We start from the raw sequence: 27084 nt of genomic DNA on the forward strand, positions 1-27084 counted from the left end.
CACAGGATTACCCTCGACCCTACACTTGTCTTTTACCCACTGACTTGCCTTCTTGAATGGCGTACGGGTCATTCCACAAATACATAAACAACAGGATACGTACAGGTATCTGTACATGCTTGATAGGCAGCGTGAACCAGACTACTCACTGACGAATATGGGAAAGGGGCTGCCGCACGAGGCATGTATTTGACTACATTTTGCTGTTCTATACCTTTATTTTCTTTTAAAGTTGGCCTTGGATGTTCACTTTAGCTTTATTTCATTTGTGCAAGAGTCTTGTTGAAAATTCTTCTATGGAGGATGGCCGTGCATTGTTTTTGTTCGTCTCCTGAAGTATGCTAAAGACAGCCATAAGCAATCTCTTGTTAGAGGGAGTTGATAGTTCACATTTAAATAAATTTTAATTCAATGCAATAATTTTTTTATTCCATTATACACAATTTAATTGTTGATTTAGATAGTAAATGAAAATTCAGTCTCATTGGATTTGTCAATAGAGTTTTCTTTGCTTTAGAAAAATTTTCAAGATAGAAGAAATATTCTATAGTTTTGTTATAATGCCACTAACAATGCAAATATATGACAAAATCTCTATTTTGACATGTGTAAAGAGGAGTGGCCAGTCCTCCAGATCTTGACCTTGATTTAGTAGTCATCAGCATCCCCAGCACAGATAGCAAGCAGAGCTTTCTCGTAGTGCTGTGAAACAAAATTCTGAAAAAAAATTTATTTGAAATAAAATGTCATAGTATTTCTAAAAAGAACCGTAATTCCTCTGAACTACAGATGAAATATTTATGGGTCATTAGCTTTTCCAAAATTATTTACTTTTTCATCTAAAGATTTAATGTGTCCCAAGAACTATTTTTAGTGATAGTTATTAAAAAATAATACCGTGGTTATAGCCAATAGAATGTGGTTTGTATAAAGTCGATCGAACTCTAATGTGTATTTATAAGAAGAATAAATTACAGTAGAATTAAGTCTTCTCCATAACTTCAGAAAGAGGTGTCCTAATATTGCTATAAATCACTGTAGTGACTGGAGGGCAAATTGGCAATATGACTTAAAAAGACATAAAAATATTTATGTTCATTAGTGTAGTAATTTTACTTTAATAAATATATCCTAAGGAAATAGTTATCAATTATTAATGAGCACAAAGATTTATACTAAAAAAAAATACCATAATATTATGTATAATAGTGAAAAGTTAAAAAGCAACATATAATAATGCAGGGTAGTTTATGTGCTTTCCAACTTATACAATAAAAAATTCCTTTACGTAGTAAAGCATATTAATGTATAGATATATTTTTAAAAAGAGAGAAAGCACCTACAACAAATTTTATTACTGGTTATCTGTGGTAATTAGGGTAATTTTTATCTTCTTTTCATGGTCTTCCATAGTTTCCAAGTTTTTTTTTTTAAAACAATGATAGTAATAAATAAATGGAATTCTAAAAACTTTGTTAAAACTCAACTATCATATTAATGTTCTCTTATTCAAAGCCATGTAATTATAATTTATTGCTTTAAATCCACATAGTAAAGTTGCCTTACTATGTAAATGTTAGTAGACTTTGAGGAGGCTGTGATTATTTGCAGTAAATGTATTAGAATTAGTGTATTCATTCAGTTAGAGTAATGACATGCATTGCTCAAAGAGAAATGTTTATCATCGCCAAAAGTTTAGGATTCTGAAGTTTTTGTGGTCTCTTTGACTTTGGGTTGTCGAGTTGCCTCTGAACCACCCTTTCAATGAACTAAAAAGCTATTTATGCAATTAAAAATTTCATTGGAAAACAATGTGAGCAAGATAACAGCATAGGTATGTGCAAAATAGAAGTTGTTATATTTTCAGGGCCCTGTGCCTGGTTAAATGTTCTGCTGGTGCCATCTTGAAATTCTTTATAATTTTCTTGTAAAAGGGATCAAATATTTCATAGATGGTTCTATATATTTTGATAATGCTTTGCTAGGTTTTATCAAAATCCAGGGTAAAGTTTAGACATGTCAGAATAATGAAACGGGCTTAGTTATTTATGAATCACTGTTCTTTGCCCTTCAAGGGCTAAAGGGATAGGGTTATATAGAATTTTACATAACTATCATAATGTTAAGTTTCTCTAAATTACAATTTATGGGATTTGACCGTCTACCCTGCCATCCATGAAAACATGAGAGACAACCACAGTGGTCTAAGACGCCTCTTCACAATTAATGTGGTCTTCTTACAAAATGTATTTTTTTCAATGCTGATTCTACTTGAGAATCTAGCTCATAAAGCACAATTACACAAGTAGGGGATGAATGTTTGACGTGACTATGTCAACGATTTTTGCTTAAAACACATGAAAGAGGAGTAAGTTCTGTCACTGATGTGAGGGTGTTTCCTCAGCACTGTTGATGCACTAAAGGTTGTGTGAAGTAGATCATCCCCTTCAGAACATTTAATATTTAAATTCTAACATGAAGTTATTTAAATTAAATGTCTTATTTCAGTTTCAAAAAGGAAAAACTATGGCTCAAAATAAATCATGTGTGAGAGCTTTACTTCGATATCATGAAATTGGGATTTTCCGTATCTCTCTTTGTATCTCTCTTTGTTTCCCTATGGTCATCAGGTTAATTTCACGCTGGCAATTAGGATCCTGATTAAGGTTTTGTTATGGAAACTACAGTCCTAAAAGATATAGAAAGTGGACAGGGGGGATGAGAAAACAGTACCTTACAGTTGATCTGTTTAAAACAGATTCATCACCTTTTCTACATAGCAATTTGCTGTAGTCCTGTATCCCTCAAACACTGGCCTCACCATCTGGGGAGGGCCTGTCAGATTCTCAGAGTCACCTCTGTCTTCCTTTCTTTCACTGTGTAGTACAATGAAGTATTCTACCTATTTTACTTCTTAAATACTCTGTAACCTCTATTTCCGGTGTCACTGTCTTGATGCTGGCCCTTATCGTTTCACCTTGATTCTACAATTAGTTGCTCCCTTTCCATAAAAATTCTTAGTGGCGGGGGCAGGGAAGGGGAGTAGGAGGGATTTTGAACTCTGTCAGATGAATATCGATATGTCTTAGACAACAATTACATTTTTGCTGTATTGCCTGTTTATTATTAAAAAGTGTAAAAATACAAATTCCAGGTACTTGAAATATTTGCTGATTTAAACTCAAATACTAAAAAATACGAAAACAATTTCCGTGTATTAGCTCCAGAAAGGATGCTGCTTTACGAATAAAGTTCAAATTTTTTTCAAATGGAGTAATTGTGACATCTAGTGGCCAGAAAGCATTTGATAGCTAAATGTTTTAGGTGCAGACCCACTAACAAGCTTTTCATTATTTGAGGTGATTAAAATGAACGATCTACCCAAGTCTCCATATTTAAGTTGCATATCATTCGCTAAGAGTCTACTGGAGGAAAACACAGAGGTTTTCTTTGATTAGGAGTGGTGAAATAGCTTTGACCGAGATTTTACATTTAATGGCCTCATATATCAAAAGTTTGAATACTCGAATATACGATCTTCCTCTTTACCTGCAAACCATTTGTGAGTACACACACCTTCCTTTTTGCTTTGCAACACACACAGCAGGGATATAGTGTTTACTTATTACTAGAATAACTAGACCCTTTGGGGTATGACGAATCAGAGCAATTGTTGTGACCTTTTTCCTGAGGCCACCCACGAGGGGAGCTTTATTCCGCATGGGAGAAGGAAACGGCTGAAGGCAGCCAATAGCACTGACCAACACACTGTTTTAGATAATTTTCTGATCAAATCAACTTTTCCTGCTTGGAAATAGAATAAAAGAGAAACGGAGGACAATGAGCATTGATCTTCCTCCTGTGTACTGAGGATGCATAGGTTCTTGTACATAAATAAAAAATACTCTTTACACAGATATATAACAGAAATATTCTTGATGGTTGCATACTATTACAGTATGCTGGCTACTTTACAATGTTCGTCTGTAAAAAATTTTGAGGATAAAACACTGACAATTAAAATTTCTGCACTAGGGAATTGTTTTTAACATTTTTCAGTGAGTTTTCAAGACTATGACATACTTAATGATTTGTATCAGATCTCTTCTTTTTCTAAATATATTTCATGTATGCTATGGATAAGTTGTGAATTGTCTTAGGCATTTAAGTGTTAGTTTCTTTAAGAATGAATGTAACAAAGTATGTAAGATAGGCAATCACACTAAATTATGAAAAACATTCTGATTTGATTACAAATTTAGCTTAGAGTTTATTGTTGTCTATCTTTTTTAAAGTGTTATTTAAAAAATAACACCTTATATTTAAAACCACTGACATTATTTTGTGTTTTAAAACTTCAGGAACATCAAAATTTCCTACGGAGAGTTTGTAATGTTTTGACATTTTCTGTTTGATACCATATGTTCTGTACTTGCATAGGTATGAGGTGAGAGTATTTGGCAAGATACAAAAGAATTTGGATTTACTGGTTCCTTCAGTTGCTAAGAAACACTAAAGCACATGGGGGAGATAGGCCCCAAGGAATCATACTTCTTAGGTACCTTGATTTGATACAGAAAGCAGAGCATTATTTTTATGTGATGGGTCTCATTTTGGTGTATAATATTTGAGCATATTTTTCCTTAAATGAATATATTTGCATATGAGTGCAAAAATGAAAATCAGTATTTAAATAATGGAATTAACGCTAGCTCTTTGAGAGGGTAGACATGATTTCTGGAGAAATTTTTAATATATATGAGCCATACTTACATGGATTGCACAATACAGTCTATAAGCAAAATAGGCTGACTCATCTCGCACACAGAGAACTGGAAAAAATCATAGAGAAAAGAAGAATGTTTAAGAGTGACAAAATACATTTTCTTTAAAATTTGAGAAACAATGAAAATGCTTTTTTTTCTGTTACAATCCTGGAAGAGTGATACTTTGTGAGTTCTATATGAGATTCCCTCATTGTATTAAATTTCAACCTTTAGAATAGTGGTGAAACCATAACATACATAAAAATATAAAGCAACAATTATTATAATGATTCATTCAGATTTTTATTTATCTCTACCTTTTGTTACTCTCTTAGTTCCTTCATATATCCTAATGAAGAAAAATATGTCCTCCTTAACTAAAAATTTAAAAAGAGCTTCAAAAGACCCAGATTATCACCACTATTATGGATTTTTATTATTGTAGGATTCAATGTGATATGGTCTCATGGTTCATCTTCCCAAACACTAGTTTTAGTTTTTTGTAGGCTTGTGAGTAATTCTGAGGTCTCTTAAGAGAAATTAAATGAACCATAACAGGTCTGTCCCAGTGTTATAAGTCATCTACCTAAACCACTACAGCATTAGAACAGCCTAGAGCCTAATCCTTGATGAAAGTCATTTGGTGATTACAGACATTCAATAGTGTTTATTTAAATAAGTAAATAAATTAATGAATGAATGAGTAATATATGCAAAGCTATACTTCTAGGCAAAAATAAAATCATTATAACAATGTTTTCTCTATAGTTCAAGTGATTATTTTAGATTGTGAGACCATGTCTTCATCTTTCACTTTATAACTGTGGACCCTGTAAGCACTCCTGAGTTGCTGCTAGAATATAAATGTCTCATATAAAAGGACAGGGACTTTTGTTGTTGCTTTTGTTATTGTTGTTTTACTGTCCCATCTGCAGTACCTAAATCAATAACCAGAATAGTAAATACTCAATGTTTACTGAATGAATGAACAAATCAGTTCAATTGTTTTCTGGGATTTCTGATGTCCACTCTCTCCTCTCTCGTGCCCACTGCTTTGTTTGTGGCAGTCGTCTGTACAGGAAAGAGAATTTGCCAAAATATATGCACTTCATTCTCAGAATAAATATACAGATATTCATATTTTGTATACTTTTTTAGAGATTTCATAGAACCCACTAAATCCTTTTTATGAAATCCTACCTCAAAACTCCTTTACAAAATAAATTATAAAAATTCTGTTATCTCTCAGCTCCCACTCCCATGTAGGTTTATGTCATTCTAGGAATGGAAAAGTCATAATATTCATTTATTCAGCAAATATCTAAGTGATTATTTGATATGATCCTATTATGGAGATATTTCACAATAACCCCTCATTTGCACTCCCTGTGATGTGTACTGTCAAGTCAGAGCACAGCACAAGGTAAAACATGGGTAGTTCAGTAGTAGTTTTTATGAATAGCTCCTACTGTTTTCCCTTTTATAGAGGGATACCTTTCTTACTTAGGAAGATATAGAAGGCATACCTCTCCACAATAGCCCGCAGCAATCACTACTAAAGTAACAACTTAAATCTTTTTTATAGTAAGACTTATTCCTAAAGGCAAATTTAGTAGAGAAGGTGACAAAAAACAAAACAAAACAAAACAAAAAACTTCTTTTTCTCATGGAGAAAAGGAATCTATGTCACTAGCATTTATCTGCTCTTTAACAAGGGAATGGAAGTCAGTATATATAAAATAAATTTAAAGGTGTGAGATCCCAATTACCCAAGAGAGAGCATCTGAGAACTCAATGTTTTCTGGTACGCAAGTTGAACCAGCTTTCGGGGAAGGGTGTTAGTTCACTGAAGTTATCAGGTTGCCAGGTTAGTGCGTTGGATCAGTACTTGTGTTCAGTCTAATTAATATCCTTTCTAAGTAATTACACTCAGGGGAGAGCGACTCAATCAAGAGCTTACCCATGCCTCTTTAGAGCCAGTCAGCATTTGTTGTGCACTAAAAGGTCAGGTGTACACCAAATAAACCATTACTTACCTATTGCAACTAGAAGCTCTTGAAAGTATCCATCATAACATTCATTAATGGCATCTACTATGTCTTGCCCAGAAACATTTTTAGATTCCTGAAAAACTTTAACGAATTGATATAATTCAATGGAAATTTTGTAAATATTATAAATCTAAAATACAAATATTGATTAAATTGTTGTACATGGTGAAGGTAAATAAAGCATAGGGGTGGGGTTGGGTTGAAGTAGATTATCTTTAATTTTTTTTATATATGCAGGAAAAAAAATTAAATAAGAGAAACAGAAAAGTGCAGCAGTTGGAGACAGTCACAGTACAGATTAATATGAGTGCACCTCTAAGACCAACAAGGCAGTTTCCCATCAATTGTGATGTCAGTAATAATGACTTTGCCCCATTATGCACTGATCAAGCTATGTTTACTGTAATCTTTTCGAGGAAACATATAACACGCCTAATAGGAAATAGCTAATATATTTGAGTAAATTCTCCATCCAAAACAGAGATAGTTTTAAAAGGTTCAGTATTTAAAGGCTATATAATTCAGTTATTAGAAAAGATAAACTTATAGGGAAACTTTATTCCTTAGCAATGTCATTAGCTGAGGGATGTCTGTACCAACATAATTCAAAATTAGTACCTTTGAGATAACGAGCTTTCCTCTATGTAACATTCCCCCAGCCCTATAGGTGCTTGTTTTTTATTATATAATTAGTTAAGTATCCCCAAAGAAACCTGATTAATAACTACCCAGCCACAGCTGTTGATAACTCTTCTTGCCTAGGATCATTTGTAGCATGGTTTTGTGTTCCATCTTTTGCTGACCGGCTTCCCACAGGACCTGAAACGTCATACACACAGGCACTAGTGCCACAATGGCTCCAGACCACTTTAACTAAGGTTCTTTAGAGTCATTTTGAGAGCTGGTTCTAGTTAACAGCTCTCTGAGCAGCCATAGCGGGGTCTGTATATCCTTCCTCTCTGGCTCCTTGTAAAATAGCACAGGTTTCCCTTTGTAATTGTTCTTAATTGACAACCTGTATAGAATTATTGGGACAAAAATCTGTGAACCACCAAACACACTGGTAATTCCTAAGAGAGTTCAAACATTATTTAGAGTTGGATAGTCCAGTTATTGAATGCTTTATAAAATATATTTTTTAATGTGAGTTCTTTTTGTATTTATTTAGTAGTAGTGGTAATATTTCAAAGATGTTGAAACATTTTCCACTTTTCCAAATCCCTGTGCAGTATCTTTTCCCCTATCAAAAAAGGCATCCACTGCCTGGCTGTGGGTGGTAAGATGGGATTTAACATTGTTAAGAGTAAAAGTCCAGAGAGAAAAAAATGAGTTAATATTCAGTCTATGAATTATAAAATAGGGTATTAGCAACAATAAAATAATCATAAAATCCCAATTTTGTGAGTGATCATATTTTATAAATTTGTTTTACCCCATCTATTTATTATATAAAGGTTAGGTGTGGCCAAATTGACCTAAGGAATGTCTATTTCAAACAGGATGGAAGGTGGGAAGGAGGGCTAGCCAAGGCAAGACGCTCTGGTCTCTAAGGATTGTAAGGACAAAAGGGGAGAAAGAAGTAGGAGAGATATGTGATCAGACAGTTAACCTTTTCTTTGGGACAATATCTAGAGGGTAGGAGATATATATTATAGATAGATAGATAGATAGATAGACAGATAGATAGATAGATAGATAGATAGATACATACATACATACATACACATACATATAGATATAGACATAGACATAGATATAGATAGATATAGGTGATATAGATATAGATAAATATAGATCCATTATAGAGATAAATAATCCACATTTAAATCATCTAAATTTGGAGAGATAAGGGGAAATTGATATGTCTATCAGATGTATTTATTTTGCTTCATTTCATTTCCTTAAAATGTCAGGTAGGACTAAGAATGCACACATGCAATTCTTATTTTTAAAGTCTATTTATGTAGTCTATTTATGTATCTATATATATATATGCTTTATATATATATGAGCTTTATATATATAATAGAAGACAACGTTTAGAGTGAACATAATTTTATTGAGTGGTAGGATTACGGTGGTATTTGATTTTCAAATTATGGAAGTGCTGAGGTATATATTTTTCTCCTTAAAGATAAAAAACTAAATGGGCTTACAGATATTAAGTCAATTACCCAAACTTCGATTGTTAGAAAAAGATGATTATTTGATTTCAGTCCTATTTCTATCTCTGAGATTTGGTTACTGTACTCTTAGCCAAAAGAACTCATTATTTTCAGACAATCTCCTGTAGTCACTCTCTTATGGTTTTAATTTACACAAAGCAAGAAATTACTAAAAGCGATTAATATGCTATACATTCTATGGACATGTGCCATTTATATAATAACATAAACTTATCACAGTAATTCTTAGTCTTCACCTTATTTGACTTATCAGTAGGATTCAAAGCAATCTCTCTCTCCCTCACTATACCTTCGTCACTGGGCTTCCATCTTGCACTTTTCTTTCTTTCTACTTCATTGGTTAGTCCTTCTCAATCCTGTGCATTGGTTCCCCCTTTTACTCTTCTATCTCTTAATACTGGAAAGTCGTAGTACTCAACTTTTGATTCTGTTCTTGTCTGTATCTACAATCCTTCCCTTGTTAATCTTAACTATGCATGTGGCTTTATTTAAATCATTCACATTTTCTTAGTGATTTCCAATCAAACTATAGAGCTAAGTATATATGTATCCTTGTAAAGTTTGTGAGAAACATTTAAGAATTTTCTGCAGTTCTGTGGATCTGAAAATTTTTTTGAAAGATAAGATTTTGGACTTGAAATGGTACCCATCCGTTTATTTCTTCGTTAACTGCCAAGTGCACTTAAAGCAGACTGGTAAATTAAAAGAATGTGAATAAGTTTGTGATTTGGCTTTTCAACCAAGGTAGAGTCATCCTGATTTTGTCATTAAAAAAAGCTTAAGATAGTTTCAAAGTGTGTGTAATTGATGTACATGTCCGAGAAATGGTATAAAATGAGTACGGAATTGGCAAAATAAAAATGTGAAAGGAAGAAATAAAGGGAATTAAAATCCAGCTGAAAACATTTGGAGCAGGTAAGTTGACTACGGGTGACCCCAAAGCCGTTGGCAATAACATCCCCAGAGGCCTCACTGTCCTAGGAGAATCCTGATAGCCAAGATGAGGAGTAAGCATCCAGGTGAGTAGTTTCCATTCTCTCTCTCTGTGAAAACGTTTATCAACTCCAGTGTGATTTGCACATATTGATTAATTAATCTCTAAGTGACTAATTTTTCACTATTTGACAGATAATTAGATCTCTTGTAAATCTAGTTTAATAAAAGCACACAGGAAATGTTGTGAGCCAGAGTAATGATTGGTATTAGTTTTTGAGAAGAATGTGTTCTGGCTGAGTTGTTTCCTTATTAGAAATAGTCCTGTAGGAAAATATAGATTAAGTGAAAGATCTTCTCTCCCAGAAAATATGACAGTAATTTTCACCACTTACCATTTCATGAATACCTGCAGTCTCCAGTGCTCTAATTCCCTCAGTCTCTATCAATTCACAAAAAGAGGTGTGCCTTAATATCTGCGATGTGAAAAAGATGAAAGCCATGGACAGTCTCTTTTGATTCTGAAAGTGACCATGCAGAGGGAGGTAGAGAATGTAATTAAGACAACTGAAGAATTTTAGAATATTTGTATGGGGAGGGCATTGAGAAAAGAATGAGTTCACATACCTTAATTACGGAATAAACCTCTAATCTGAATCACAAGAAAGTTAAATGATAAATTCAAGGACATAAAACTGACTTATAACATAGCCAAGAAAAACATATGCGTGTGTGTATGTGTGTACATATATACACATATACATACGTATATATATACGTACACACACACACACACACACACACACACACACCTTCCCCTATTACAGAGGCTATCTATATATCTATAAATCTAGATAGATAGATGATAGATAGATAATAGACAGACAGACAGGGACAGAGAGAATAATAATCCCAGTGAGAGGGTGGAAGAGATTTGGTTACCCTGCAGCACTCCTCAGTTGTCTAGTTGGAACTCCTCAGCTCTCAATTTCACAACCCTTTAGGAAGGAATTCTATTTCCTTTTAGTAAAATATTTAGACAGATTCTTTCTAAAGTGACATATGCCACAGACAGTGGTCAGAAGTGATGAACTTTTCCAATTTCCTGTTTCACTTTATATCTTTTTCTAATCTTCTAAATTTACTGATCTAAATCCTAAATCAGGAGTTTTAAACTCCTGAGAGCCATTTGTGTAGAAGTCAAGAGTCAATGAGGAATCTTCAAAATATTTCAAAGTTTAAGATAAATTATACATTTTACTAAGAGGTATGAATTATATAGGACTTTTAATTTTCGAAAAGACTATTATTAAGGGAGATTATACTAAGACACATCCTTTCAAAAGTTTTTTACTTCCATTTTCTACTATGAGTGAAGTAATTTCTGAAATATGTATTATTTTAAATATGCAAGTTGTGTTTTAAATTTTAAGGGAAATATAGTGTGAAACTTTATATAACCTTTAAGTAACCCTTATTAATTTTCCTTGGCTTCTGATAAAATCTAGGTCTCTATTTACCCTCATTTTTGATATTCTATGTTGAAAGGAAAATTTTACTACCCTGGAAAGCTATGTTAAGAATAAACATACACGAACACTTACTTAAGATTCGACCTCTAGAAATGCAATTTAAGAAGTTATACTTTATCCTGTTAAGTCGTAATACAAATTAGGTAAAACCTAGTGATAAAATCAATTGTTGCATGTTATTTTAAAATATGTGTCTATGCAGATAATACTATTAATACAAACACATACTCATATACTCTATCAATAATAAATCACTATTGTTTAATTGCAGAAAAAAAGGAACTGCAATTATGAACAAGATTGATTGTCCTAGCACATCAAGAGAAAACATTGTTCATTGATTTTTTTCCCCCTTTTGATTTATTTTCTCTCATGTTTAATTTTCAGAAGTGTGTTTCTTTTCCTGAAATACAAGAATGCTTGCTTTCTGAAAATACACTGTGATCCTGATTCTTAGATGTCAGTTACTTTTAGGTGGCTTATAGCTCGACCTATTCTAAGATTCTAAGAGGTTGTTTGTGTATCAGTCATTGAGGTTTTACCAAATAGAAGTAGAACTGGAATGGAATCAAACAGGGTTGGAGGTAGGAGTAATTAAACTGAACAGTGGAAGGACGGCGTCATTAGATGTTTTCATATTAGCCCTCTCATTCAGTAGATATGCATTGCTGGGCAAGCCATTAAACTTCTCTGGACTTCAGTTCCCCATCTCTACAAGGAAGGCATAGAGAGAGCTGGGTTCCCTGGGAAGCTGACTGTGATGCAGATCAGCAGGCATCTTGTTTATTATAGAATGTCCTTGGGATCAACACCTATGAGAGTGAGAGAAGAGAAGCAGAATTTGGCCGAAGGAGAAGCTGAATTGATAGAATGCAAAGTAGTCCTAATGAAACACACTTTTTCCCCCTACTAGACAACATATTTTTATTCAATAATTAAAATCAATTTCTGCTTGGCTGTTAAAAAAATAAAAACTTGTATGATAGTAGAATGCAGCTCATGGATTTACAATGGGACTGTTAGCTTTACTCCTCTATTCAGAGCAGTATGTACATCAACATGAATTTCTGACTGGAAAGTGTTGTTTTAATTTATATTACGTAGTATCATTACTTGATAATTAAAAAATAATGACCCTTCTAAGTTGAGAGAATGTTTTAATTAAAATTAATCTTATGACATTTAAGTTAGAAAATATTCAATTAATAGGCCGAGATTATTTTTAAATAATAATTTTATTAAAAATTTTTCTTATAATGACTTTAACTTCGTACAAATTAGAATAAGCATATTTCTATGATTTACACAGAATCTCAAGTTGGATTGTAAGGAACCAAACTATCTGCTCCTATGTTGTTATTTTTTGATAGTCACGTAAGTGGCACTAATCTAATAGTTGGAATGATAAACCGATGTTATAATCCTAGAGATTAGAATCCGCAGAATAGGACTTCATAAATTGAGATTGGTGATATGAGCAGTTTATGAACTATGCAGCCAAATCATGCAAATCCAAATCAAAACAAATCGAAACCAAACACAATCAAGCAAATTCTTGATTTTGTTTTTAAAATTCGAAAGTTTTAATTTAATTGAAAAGTCAGTGGATTTGCTTGATACTCTGACACTTTTTTTAACTGAACTATTTGTAGGACTCCAATCAGCACAAATTACTACTCCCGTCGATGTAGGGCACTTAACACCTGGCTTCCTCAGCAGTGCTTTCTTTTGTATCTCTTTATTCCTAATTCTACACTGACAATGACTGGGGTGCGTGCATGCGTGCGCGAACACACACACACACACACACACACACACACACACACACACACACACAAACTAATAAGGACTTTTGTTCCAATCTGGCTAACATATTTATCCATTCTTTAGTTAAATCATACAAAATATATGTAAAGTGCAGTATGAAGTTTTTAATCTCACTAAACACATTAAAGGAAACCACATCTCCTGTGTTTGGTTGGACATGTAAATCTACCCCAGACGAGGAAGATAGCAAAATAGAAATGGTATATTATTCATATTTGTTTGTCTCTATACCCAGCTCATGTTTCTATTATAGTGCCTTGAATTTAGCTAATATCTAGTAAGTGTTATTTTATAGAATTTACTGCTAAAATAGAATAAACTGAAGTTTTCTGTCCTGTTTTTTGAAAATGAAACATATCTATTTTAGGTGGGAAATTGGTGTATCTTACCTGGACCAAGTTCACAAGAGAATCTCTGAAGTGTCCTGAGGTCTCTGAGTAAATGTCCTCTTGAAGTTTGCTGCTGTATTCTGAATAAGAAAACATCCATGTTAAAGGTATGACTTATTACAGAACCATATATCAATGTGCTTTGAATAACTAATGCTACTTCTCCAATCGTGACTGGAAAATACAGGTAATAAAATCAATCTGTTGACATTTCTTTGTCTTTTACTACCTTCTACTCAGATGAAGCCAATAAATAGTTCACCAAAGAAATCTGACACCTAACAGAAATGTAGTCATGTGTCTATTTTCTTTAAAACAATTTTCTTTATTCCAAAGTTGAAAAACCACATTAGGAGTCATTCCACATTCTCTAATTCCCAAAATTCAGAATTATACATTCTATTACCATAGAGTACTGCTCAGCCCAGAGCTTTTCCCAAGTGCTTTGTCTCATTTTAATATTTTAAGTGAAGGTTCTTACGCCATTCCCTTTGGGAAAGTCTTGTTTTTGTTCAAATGCAATATAGCTGACTGTCTGAAACACTTTCTTGACATTCAATATCACATTATACATGATGGCATGGAACATAAGGCATTATACCTTTTTGCAAATGAAAATAGCCTTTCCACTTTTAAAATGTGTAAGAATCTGATTTTGAGGTAGATTACAGTGATTATGAAATTTATGTGACCTGAAGTCATTACCCATATTTTAGAACCCGCTGATTGCTTATTGTGCTTCGCTTTATTTTGTCTGCATACCTGGTCTCTCCTGGGTAAGAGGTATAATGCTCCCCGAACCCTTGTGCTGAGCATTTGCCTATCTTAATGTAAAAGTTCACCTCATGGAAACTTGTAATTATTTTCTTAGAAAATTTGCTTAATTGATTGTCTGGGAAACTTTCATTTTTAATACCCTAATCATCAATTTTCTTAGTGAGTTAATTAGTCTTGAGTAAGTGATATTTCAAATATAAGAGTATCTTAGACAATTCCTTAAAATACATAAACTGGAATGTTTTTGTGTTACTTGAAAAATATGAAATTTATATGTGTGTAAAATATATGTACATATGTATATTTCCATACACAAACAGTAGGCTTCTTGCATCTGGAAAATTTCTCCATTTGTTCTTGAAGCTAATATGTCACTGAGGCAGTTCTCTTCGGTGCCTGCTCCCTGGAAAGACAGAGCAAGAGAGAACTACGAGGGTATTTGTATTGGGAATAATAGTGCACCTTATGTAGTATAAATGGATACAGCATTCCTGGAATTCTGACAGGTGGCAGAGGCAAAACTAAGTATATTTGGAATCAAAATAGTCCTAATTTATTGCTGGTGTTACTATTTACCAGCTGTTTGATCCTGAGAAAGATAATATTATCCAAAACTCTGTTCTTTCATTTAGAGTAAAACAGCATAGGCATTTCTAAACAATGTGGAAAAAAGATGTTTAAACAATGCTCATGAAAATGATTTTTTTTTTTTTTTGCTGCTAGGAAATCAGTTCTTTGGAAAGCTGAAAATACAACCTGAGTCTTCTAGTTTCTCAATAATGTTTCAGGGACCTCATCTTGTATCTCATTAGATGTGGAATTTGTACCATTTGCCTAAACATTTGGACTGGATACTTTCTATTGTCTGTTACAGCCATATGCATATTTTCTTTCCTGTTAGTGATTTTAAAGACAACACATCTTTTTCTGGAAAATTTCAATAATCCTTACCATTCTATGAGATATTTTATAAAATATTCCAGTTTCATCTAAACAGTAACCTATGACTTCCTTCTTGCAGTTTTTAGTCGCATAATTTTGCAAGAGGTAGGAATTGACATATACAACTTAAAAATAAAACTATTAATTGAAACTCATGTGAATTTTATACAATGCCTATTCTGATCTGCAAATATATGATGATCAAAATCCAGGTTCCCTAAATTTTTTTCTCCTTTCCTCTTTCCTGTCACGCATTGTTCACAGATTGTGGTAATCTGGTCATTGGCAGGCATCGTATTGGAAGGATTTCAACAGTTCTGCAGGTGTTTAATAACAACATTTGAAAAGATGTAAAAGGCTTTTGTCCCGCATCCCTAGCCAACAAAATCTCTAACAAATCTGTAGTCAATTTATTTCATAGAAATGACTTTCCTGTGAGGAAGAATGGTTCTAATTCTTCAGAAGTAAAATTTTGATACATTTGAGCAATACTTTTTGTAAAGGACTAATTTAAGGCCACAAAAATATCCAAATAAAGATGTCATCTAGAGTTTATCTGACTCACTATCCTATTTTTACTTAATTTTACAAATAATTTAAAGAGGTTCATGACATAACATTTTCCCTTCATACACGAATACATACCAAAGAGAGACAAATCTTAACAGCCCCCGAAGCTTATTTACATTTTTCTTTTGGTAGCTTAACTGGTCCAGTGAGTCTGAGTTTGTACAAGACAACTAGGCTAATCCCAACCTCTGGGCTCCAGAGTCCCCCTCTTTCTAACAGGGTCTCTTCCCCTGGCCACAGCATCTCCGTTATTTCATCTCTTCTCAGATATTCCCTCCTCCTCCCTGATCACAGGTAGCAACCACAGGACAGTTCCCTCTCTACCAAAATATTGGCCTGTACCTGTTACAGGTATATTTTTGGATCAGTCCACTACCTTCATGGCATGCCGGAGTTCGTGAGCATCATAAGATGGCGGTGGGTACATGAGGCCAACCATAACATCTGTGAAGCGATCTGAGAGCTTCTCCTTCAGGTCACCAATCAGGTCCTATGAAGGAAAAAGTCAATACTTTTATTATTATATCAGTTACCAATTTTACAAGATAAATGGAATAATTGCAGAAAGGCTTCTAGTAAAATGTCCTTTTCCATCTCATTTCACATAATAACAAGTCTGGTTTTGATTCACACATATATCCATGGATTACATGAGATGATGGACTTGAGAGTTTGAAAAATGACTGAGGTAATCACATCTTTCCATGAGATGTTATATCATCTACATGGACACTCTACCATACGAATATGGAACAATAGTCTTTCCCTCTTCAACCCCAATCCTTTTTGACCTCATTACAAAAATAAATAAAAAGTATAACCTAAAAACATTTAGTTTTTAGAAGTTCTTAGTTTTCTTGTGTAGAATTAATGAAACATTAGTCCTTAAATAAATATGCATTTTATTTTATTTATTTTATATCAGTCTTTCTTAGCATGGGTTTCCTGGTTTTATTATTTCCAAAAATCTTGTGTAAATAATCTAAGTAATCTTAGTACTTTCTTCAAATAGCCACATTAATACATTCATTTAAATATTGAAAGTTAAACACTTATAGAGATTTTTTGTCTTTGAGAGACAGATATAAAAGTGTGAAATTGATAATAATCTTATTCTGACTTTTATTTTATTAGTGTAGAGTGGATATTTTAAAACATATATGTTAAATTTATCTCTTGTAGAGTTACGAAGTTATCTAAAAAATGTTTAAAATTTATCATTTCTTGTTAAAATGTATAGAGTATATTCAGTTTTACTTTAAAATATGCAATATTTTAGATCTGAGGTGGTTCAATAATAGAATTCAACTGAAAGATCTTAGTAAGGCATAATAAGCTTTAATAGAATAAAAACAAAATAGTTATAATTTTTATTTTGATTAGTAGAATCTGACAGCACCTTTCCCATACAGTGATTTTCTCTTTCAGCAAATAAAAGCATTTATCCACATGGTGGTAAATTGGTAATACAGAGAATCTATTGAATTTTTGCTAGGGTCAATGCAATTCACTTAATGAGCAATTATGTCCAGAGTTATGTCAGGTACTTGGAATATAAAAAAGAAGCATAAAATCTCCTCTTTTATGGAGCTTATGTTCTATTTAATTCTGTCATTATTTGCCATTGACTTTTTCTAATTCCTTTACCAAATAGTTGTTAAGGTGCTATTATGAGCTAGGCACTCTTCTAGGTACTGAAGCTATAGCAAGAAATAAAACAGATATGAACATAAGAGCTTGTAGGGTTTATATTCTCATGTACACAGAAGCTCAATAAATGATTTTTGAATGACGGCTTGCAGTTACTCAACAGGTTTTTTATTTAATACTGTTTCCCAGATGTGGTGGTAAGTGTGGGAGAAATACGACATAGATTCTCCGTTTTCAAGATTATCTTCCACAAACTCAGATAAAAATGTGAGCTAATATAGTTTCTAAGGCTTTCAGTTTCAAATTTTTTCACATAAGATCCTAAAGCAGTAGCACAAGAGGGTTAAAATAATTCAGATGAGAGATTAAAATGGATTTATATGATTAGGGAAGTGTAACATATTTAGACAAGAAAGAACAAGCAACATTATGATAGGAGATAGAGAAGCCATTTGTGATGGTTCATTTTATGTGTCCACGTGACTAGGCCATGGTATCCAGCTATTTGGTCAAACATTATTCTAGATATTTCTGTAAGGTATTTTTAGATGAGATTAACATTTGAATCAGTAGACTTTGAGTAAAGCAGATTATCTTCCATAATGTGGATCGGCCTCATTCAGTAAGTTGAAAGTCTTAATAGAAACAGACTGACCTCTTCTCAAGAAGAGAGAATTCTGCCTGCAGACCACCTTTGGGGCTGAACTGTGGCTCCCCACTGAGTCTCCAGACTGCCCAAACCATACAGATTTTGAGATTGCCAGTTTGTACAACACCCTGAGCTAATGGCTTAAAATTTCCCTCTCTCCCTCTATCCTTTTCTCCCTCTCTCCCTCTTTCTCCCCCTCTGTCCCTCTCTCTGTGTGTATATTATCATATATATATATATATATGATAATATGTAATATGAAGAGAAGAGAGTGCGGCAATATTGAGTTTGTTTGTTTGTTTGTTTGACTTTTTGCTGTGTGGAGGGGCCGGGAGTGGACGCACTGAGATGCCCTGAGTATCAAAAGCCGCTCAGAGAACGGCGGAATCAGGCCTGACCTGCAGCGCAGGTGCGTCAACTCACTCTTCCGGGTGGATGCGGATCTCGCGGGACTGAAGGACCGCAGGTGATTCCTGTTATGAGAAACACTTGGCTACCTCGTGCGGCGTCCCCTTGTCTCCTGCTCTTCGGTCAGAAGTCTGTTTCACGCTGTCTATCAAGCATGTACAGATACCTGTACGTATCCCGTTGTTTATGTATTTGTGGAATGACCCGTACGCCATTCAAGAAGGCAAGTCAGTGGGTAAAAGACAAGTGTAGGGTCGAGGGTAATCCTGTGTCTGTGTGTTTGCATCTGTGGTGTGAGTAAATCACTCTGAAGAGACTGAAAGACCCACCAGGGAGAAAACTGATATTAAGTCAGACTTACAGAACAGAACTGTGTGATGATTGTGGACCTTTGCTCCTGTGGGAACTCGGGAACCAGGGCGGTGTTTGGTGACAACGGAACTGTAAGCCTATGTTTTGTTAATTCACCAAGTTATTATGGCTTCTTGAAATGATTCTCTCACTATTCATCACAGAGATAGGGATCTTAATTAATATTAGCTATTTTAACTTTATTGTCTACCCCTTCTAAATTTCCAAAAATGTGATGTCTCTTGTGCAGGAAAAGACTTGTGCCCTTAGAATTATTTCCTTACATAATTTTCAGTTAGTTACTTTGTTGTTTTAAAATCTAAGATACAAAACATTTCGTAATGGATTCTCTCATGTAAAATATTTTGAAAAAGCTATTGAAAGGAATCAGATGTCTTCAATTTAGTAGCTTTTAGCATTTTTTCCCATACTAGTATACCTCAGAAAGATTATAAAACCAACATTAATATCGGTGCCATGAAGTAATGGTTCTTTAATAGGGCTGGGGATGGGGGCCATGTGGAAATTCTAGGAGCAAGGAAGAGTTTGTAAAGTTGTTTATATGAGTTTAATATTATAATATCCATTTTGGAGGTGGGATTCTTTTAATCCAAGTGAACATCACTGAAGTGAAAAAAAACCAGTATATACACACTTAAAGCTATGATCTAGTATTGTATTAAAGGCAAAAATAAAGGATCTTATGGGCAGTGTACTGAGACTCATAGAATTATAGAAATTCATTAAAAAAGATGATATCAATAAAATGAGAGTTCATGGAAAGTGTAGACATGAGCTAAGCCTTGGAAGAAGAGGTGGGATTTAATCAGGTAAAGATATAGGCAATATTGATGAGAATATTTAAGGATGGAGAGGCTCTGGTCTGGATAGAGTAGAATGTGCATATGAAAGGGATAAGCTACCTCTAAATAAACATTGAATTGATTTAAAACCTAAATGCTTTAAAAGAGAATTTGGATGTCAAGTATTGCTATGCCCCTTCTAGTTCAGAGTGGAGAGGCGCTAATAATGGAAATTCAATAGGTCAGGAAGAAGAGTGTGATGATTATATTAACTACTAATATGAACTGTTTACTATCTGTTGGACAGAATTCAGAATATTGGAATAACTGCAACAATTCATTATAAAAACTTTATGACTTAAGAATTATAATCATCACATATAGATGAGAAAACTGTGGCACATAGAGTTTAAGTAGCAAGTTCCATATAATTCATCAAGTGATGGAACCTGGATTTTAAAGTTATCCTATAGGCCATAGAAAGCTACTAGTCCTATATCAGCAAGGTGATGAACATAACACATAGGTGGTGAATGTGACATTTATGGACATTCAAATTTAATGGCAGTACTCTAAAGGTTTAAATGCAAACAGATCAATGGTACTTGGCAGTTGATGGAAAGGTAGAAACATTAGAATTATCATTTCTTTTATGAGACTTTCTTTAATTCTAAGTGAAGTTGATTATTCCGTTGCCAGCACTGCTCTGTCTTCACATTTATTACACTAGATTTTAATGACCATATTATTCACATTTATTTTCCCCAAAAGTCTATCAGGACATGAACTCTCTCATAAATTTCTCTAAATTCATCATTTAACTGAAGCACAGTGCTGAGTACACAAAATGTGCAGAATATAAAGTATAATATAGAGTTAAATGTCGAAACAAGTGAAAGATTAAACGACTGAATGAGCGAATGTGGAGGAGAAAACCCCTAATTTACTGACATTTAAAGGATAAAGGAAATGTTCAAGTTGAAGGTTACTTGGGCATTGCAAATGTCTTTTATTTAATCTATAGTCATATTTCTTTGGTCACTGTCCCTCCCAAATATTTATTACAACTTTATTTACTTTGTATACAAATAGTAAACATCTCTGTAGGTATTCCACTCTATACTGAGATTAGCACCGCCACTAGATGGCATCAGTATATCTTTGTTTGCGTGTGTGTGTGTTTTTGTGTGCGTGCGTGCGTGTGTGCATGGCTATCGTAAACTGAATTTATAAAAGATTTCAATAAAATTATATAATTTAAGTGAAAGAAACAGTATCAGATATCATCTAAAGCCATTAGAGTGTACAGGTTCTGGAGGTGAGCGTTTAGGTTTGAATCCTGGCTGTGCGAAGTTCCAGCTGTGGGATTGCAAGTAGGTGACTTAACCTCTTTGTGTCTGCTTCCTTATCTGTAAAGTGAAAATAATAACAGCACCTACCTTAGAAACTTGATCTAAGTATTAAAATCTTTAACTTAGATGAAATTCTTAAATATTTTCTGGTGCGTATAGGCAGTCACAAATGTCTGTTTTCTTTCCAAAAACTTAAATAATTTTCTGCAGATTAAAAATGGCTAATACTAGATTATCTCTCTATCTCTCTTTTCTCCTTATCCCTCTCTTTCCAACTCAGAAGTGGAAAAGTTTATCTATTAAATTGTATTTCTCACAACTTTTACACTATCCAATTGTCAGTAAATTCTATTGCCTTTAACTTACAAATACATCCAGAAGCTAATGATTTCTTACCACTTTGATTGCTACATCCCTGGTCCATGCCACCACCATCACTCTCCTACATTAATGGAATAGCCTTCACATGAGTCTCCCTTTTGTCCTTCACCCTACAGTCTCCCCTCAACATGTCTGACAGTCCGATTCTGTAAAATACAAAACAAGTTAGTCATTCCTCTGCTCGAAATGCCATGTCCCACTCTGAACTCCACGATAGATGACAATGCAATGACTTTAGTTGATCTTAGGATAAAGCAAATGTCCAAGTCCTTAACTAGTTCTCAAGGTACGTGACATGTTCTTGGTCATGCCTCTGCCCTCATCTCATCTCCCTCTTCTGGCTCCTGATTTCTCTGCTCCACCTACACTGGGCTTCTTACTGATTCTGGCCTAGCAGACCTGCTCTCACGATTCTGGACTAGCAGACCTGCTCCTACCTCAGGGCTTTTCCTCTGCCCTTCCCTCTTCCTTGAATGTGCTTTCTCCAGATATTCAGATGGCTCACCCTTCCCTGCCTTCTTCAGGAAGCCCTGCTCACACTATTTAAAATTACACCTGGTCCCCCAACTCCTCCTACATTTCTCACCACACTTCTTTTTTTCCACAGCATTTATTACCTTCTAATCTAACACATTTTACTAATTTTTGTCTCTCTCACCGCAGTAGAATGTAAGCTCCATTACAGCAGGGCTTTTGGCCTGTTCTGTTCATGGTTCTTTCACTGACCCATAGAAATGTGATTGCTGCATAATAAGCACACAATTGACATAAAATAAATGAATGAATGAGGACCACTTGTAATTCAACGATTATTTATTTGGAGTCACTCTTGGTTATTCAAAGATAAACAAGTCAAGGTCACTATCCTTAAGCAGTGTTATTTAACAGAAGGGGTGGAAACACAGGAATTAGAATTTCCCTGAAATGCACAAAGTGCTAAGTGCCATAGCAGTGGAAATAATATATTATCAGGACATCTAACAGGAGATGTTACTTTCAATTGGGAAGATAAATATTGAGTAGTATGTTTAAATAGCTAAACTTTGCTAGTTCAATGAGGAGCGTTTAAAATAAGTTCTCGCATTAGAGTTTAAATTCTCGATTGGAGTTATAGATGCCAAAGCCTTGCCTTACAGGGGCTCTGTGGGGATCACAGCTTGGGCTTGCATTAAACTAATGAGTCCTTGCTTTTCAAATTGAGCTGTTCTGTGCTGCTGCTGAAACTGCAGATTACCCATGCTGCAGCTCTTTTGACCACTCCAATAAACTGAAATTAAAATGGCAGTTTCTTCCTTGTTCCTCTTTCTTTTATCTAATTATGTGTAATCAGGGGCAAGGAATAAAAATAGGACTAACATTTTGCGTATCTGGATATGCTCAGGGGAACAGTTTTATATGCTTTTTAACTTACATGCCTTTGCCTATTATCATAACATTAATACTTGCTGTTGAAATACTCAATGATGTAGGCCCATATAAAGTATAACTCAGAATTTGTCTTAGTTCTACTCACCGAAACATTTATTATGTAACTGCTTGCACAATTTTATAACGTATTATAGAAACATTTGTGCAAGTTGCTTTGTCACTTTGCAGTGATAAGTTAATATTCTTTTGAACAGCTTCACTTTACAGATGTTTTCACCACTAATGAATGATTCACTTTTAAATGGAAATTTGAATGATTACTTTTCATCTGATAATAACGATAATATTTTGGTCTTCTGGAGAATCAGTGTATTAAAGCTGAAACTCTCCCCTCCAAAACAACAATAAAATATAACAAAAGTACATATACATCGAAAGTACAATTGGTCTCAGAAGAGAAATCCCTATGTGTCAAAACAAGAAGATTAATGAACACCAGAGGATGAGCAAATGAGCTGACCTTAGCAATGACCTTGCAGGTGACTGGGGAGAGTAGGGGTTGATTTGAGATCTGTTTGTTGTGGGTTTTAGTGCTTGATGTGAGACATTACATGAGTACAGAAGAACATTTACGGGGCCAATGTAGCACAGAGAACTAAGTCTGAACCTATATGAGGTTGGTGCCCTCAAAGGATTATACCCTCAGTAAAAGTGTGGGCTAGGAAAAAAAATACAATTGATCCTTGAACAGGCTGAGGGCTTAGGGGCAGGGCTCATTGTACAGTGGCGAGTCCATATGTAACTTAAGTCAGCCCTCCCTGTACACAAATTCCCATCTGCAGATGGACATGTGTACCGTTCAGCATTGGGAGATGGGCAGAAAGCTCACTTCTCATTACCTGGATTTTGAATTGAATGTTTTCCATGAGAATTCAAAATAATAAACCTGTGTCTCCCTTGGGCTTGAATTTCCATATGAACTGAGACCTCCATGAAGAGAAATCATCATGAAAGTTGATCCTGAGCTAGTGATTCTCTTGGATACCAGGAAGATGCCAATGAAAAATAAATCTAGAGAAATTCTCCGACTCTCCAGGAAAAAAAAAAAAAAAAAGATTCTCACTGAAGAAAATTAGCCCCACTTTATGAGGTCTCATAATGAGAATATTAAGATATACACTTAGAATCAGTTGTCCAGAGGGATAGATGGTGGACTCTACAAATAGTAGAATTCGAACTCCATGAATTGAGACAATAACAGTCTGAATGAACACTATGAAAAAAAATAAGACTTCAAAATGAAGCAAATAAAATTCTGTAAATTAAAAACTAGAATTATTAAAATGCAACATATTTTAAAGAGGAACTAATAAGTAAATATGGAATTAGTAAATTATAAAAATATGTGAAAAAAATGACAAGAAATTCCAGAGACAGACATGAAATAGATTATATGAACATAAGGTTAAGAGACTAAGAAGACTGAATGGCAAGAACAAACTTTTGTCAAACAGAATTTATAGCAGGAGAGAATGTAGACACTGCCAGGGAGATGCTATTTCTAATACCATGTAATATGGGAATTCTTAGCTATTTAGGGAAAAGTACACCAACATGGTTAAACTGCAGAATACCAAAGATAATGTAAAGATCTTAAAAGCAACCAGAGAATAACAAATAACCTACAAAGGATATTCTTAATGAGAGAAGTTAAAGCATCTAAAGACATCAGGGGAAAAAAATAAAATTATATCTGCAGAGACCTAAGGAGAAATAGCTAGAATGAAGCCTAGAATTCTATAGCCATCTCAACTAATATTCAGCAATGAAAAAAATGAACATATTTTTAAGGAAAAGACTGAAATAACAACAATTATTTTTTGTTTCTGGGAAAAAAACACAAGGGACTGTCCTTTTGGAAAAAAATGACATCGACCTCAGAAATATGGAGTGGGATATTAGAAGAAAAATAACAAAGTTGAAAGTTATGAGTAAAACTAAAGGAGCATTCTAAAACAGCAAACTAATGATTATTTTGGGGAGTATGAAACAAGGTAGAATAACAATATTCAATAACAATAATATGCTGCCTGGAAAATTCCCCTAGCCTTTATCTTAATGCCAGGTAAAAACTGAAGAGGTATCATCATGAAGATGGGACAGCAAATGCTACAGAATCCATTTCAAAGACAAATTTATTAAAACTTAAATATGAGCCCACTCCAAATCAGTCAAAAAGTGCTAACCCCCAGGCTGTGGCCAGAAAAAAACATGACTCTGCCACTGAATCAAGAGTGTACAAAGCTGAAACTTATGGTGTTAGCAGTGATGAACTTGCTACCTGATATAGGACTTTGTGTAGCCCCAAAACATCAAAGTTTATTTTACTGAGGTGCATACAGCTGAAACACAGAAAACAGATATTTTGCTTATTGATGCTAATGTTCTATCCCCCGTCATGTTTTTCCCTCCCTTCTACCCTCACCTCTGCTGCTTTTAGGAGCGAAATAATAGGGATGAGACAAAGGTCACTCTGTCCCATTGTGGACAAAGGACATTCACAATTTTCTGACTTGCTGAAGGACACTGGGGAGTAGGAGGTCTCAAGTTTTTAAGAATTTGTTGGACATAGCTGCCAAGTCACCACTTTTGGGGGGCCCATTGGTTGAATTTTGGGAAACTCAAATTCAAATAATGGATGTGGGCAAGGTTTGCAGTGGGAGAAGGGAAGCTAAAGGAACTTGAGATTGGTGCTCTTTGGGGCTGATTAATGCTACTATTATACTAACTTCTATTATTGAATATAGTTAGTGTTTATGTTTTATTCGTTTCTACTGTGAAGGCTTATAAGTACCAAAAGGGATGCTTGTGATAGGAAAAGAGCCACATATAGAGAAGTGCTTCTACCTTAGCCATGTATAGGGAAGGCCCCATTATCCCAGTGATCACATTCTGCTGCAAGTCTCTGTGGCATATGATTTGCTGAGTAGAACCTGCAGTGAGAGGTGGCAGCCTCCCAGAAGTGCCTCTTGGTGTCTTAAACTCGTTGTCTTTCTCATACAACTTCCAGGGACATCACTTTTGAAAAGCAGCTTGCTATTTGCTATCGGCTTGCTACTGAACTCGTGTTAAAACTCAATGTCTGATCTCTGGAGACTTGTGACTCTTGTGCTTGATAGTGCCATTGTTGTGGGAAAACTGGACTCAGTGACTAACAAGTAGGGTAGAAATCAACAAGTCTCACTTTTCAAATGGAAATAGCACACTGAAGAAAACAACTGGCCCAACCACAGGAGCACCTGTCTTTACGTGAAAAATGGCAGGTATTTCTTTTCAAAGACTTTAACCCCCACTCTGCAAGTTGAAAAATCTGCTAAGTCACTGGAGTCTTCAGTCAGTTGCCCTAAACACCTTGACCTGTTGCAGTGATGGTTCAGACACACAGAAACCATATGGGGTCCTCCGGGCTGTTGTGGCTGTTCAACTCAGCAATAGCTGTGTAGAACCGAGAATGGACAATTTTTGTTGTGTGTGCAGAAAGCAAGGCTGTTCTCATAGTTCTAGCCAGTACTCACTACCTTTGATAAACTTTTTATCTTTTGACTGACTCTTGGGTTGTTAGACTTATCCCTTTGATTTAACACTTTGAAACTACAGATCATATATGAAAAGGGGGATTTCTTTGGGATTGTAACCAGTGGAAACAAACTGTGGCTGCTGGTAGGAACTTTGTGTCATTCTTGTAGATGTCTACAGTAAGGGCTTGTTGCCTGAGGAGACCAACTGGCATCCAGCTGCTGATCAAGCCTGCGTGTCCAGATAACATCCTTGTTACCTAGATCCATCATCATACTGGACAGCACAACACATAAACCATCATACTCTGGCTATGTATAAAGCATTTTATGTGTCCGACCCAAGGTTACCACTGCCTGCCAGATTTTCAAGCCCATCAGAAGTTGCCTTGCCTTATTCATGGTAAAGAAAGTCACAGTTCGTAGGGCATTGCTCCTGCACAGCCCTGGCAGATGGTCTTAGAAATTATCTGTGTCATGTGTTTGGCTCTCCAGACTACTCACAGTCTGACCATGTACAGTTTTTATTACAAAGCCACTCAACGGTTCAGACTGATAGTTAAGGTATTTGATG

At 34.7% G+C, this 27084-nt stretch overlaps 1 pseudogene; it reads right to left on the reverse strand.

Annotated features, from left to right (window-relative positions):
* Positions 1 to 648: 648 nt before the first annotated feature.
* LOC102892188 overlaps positions 649 to 27084 on the reverse strand; it is a 44656-nt pseudogene continuing 18220 nt past the window's right edge.

The sequence above is a fragment of the Pteropus alecto genome, unplaced genomic scaffold (assembly GCF_000325575.1).
Source record: "Pteropus alecto unplaced genomic scaffold, ASM32557v1 scaffold696, whole genome shotgun sequence".
Lineage (NCBI taxonomy): Eukaryota > Metazoa > Chordata > Mammalia > Chiroptera > Pteropodidae > Pteropus > Pteropus alecto.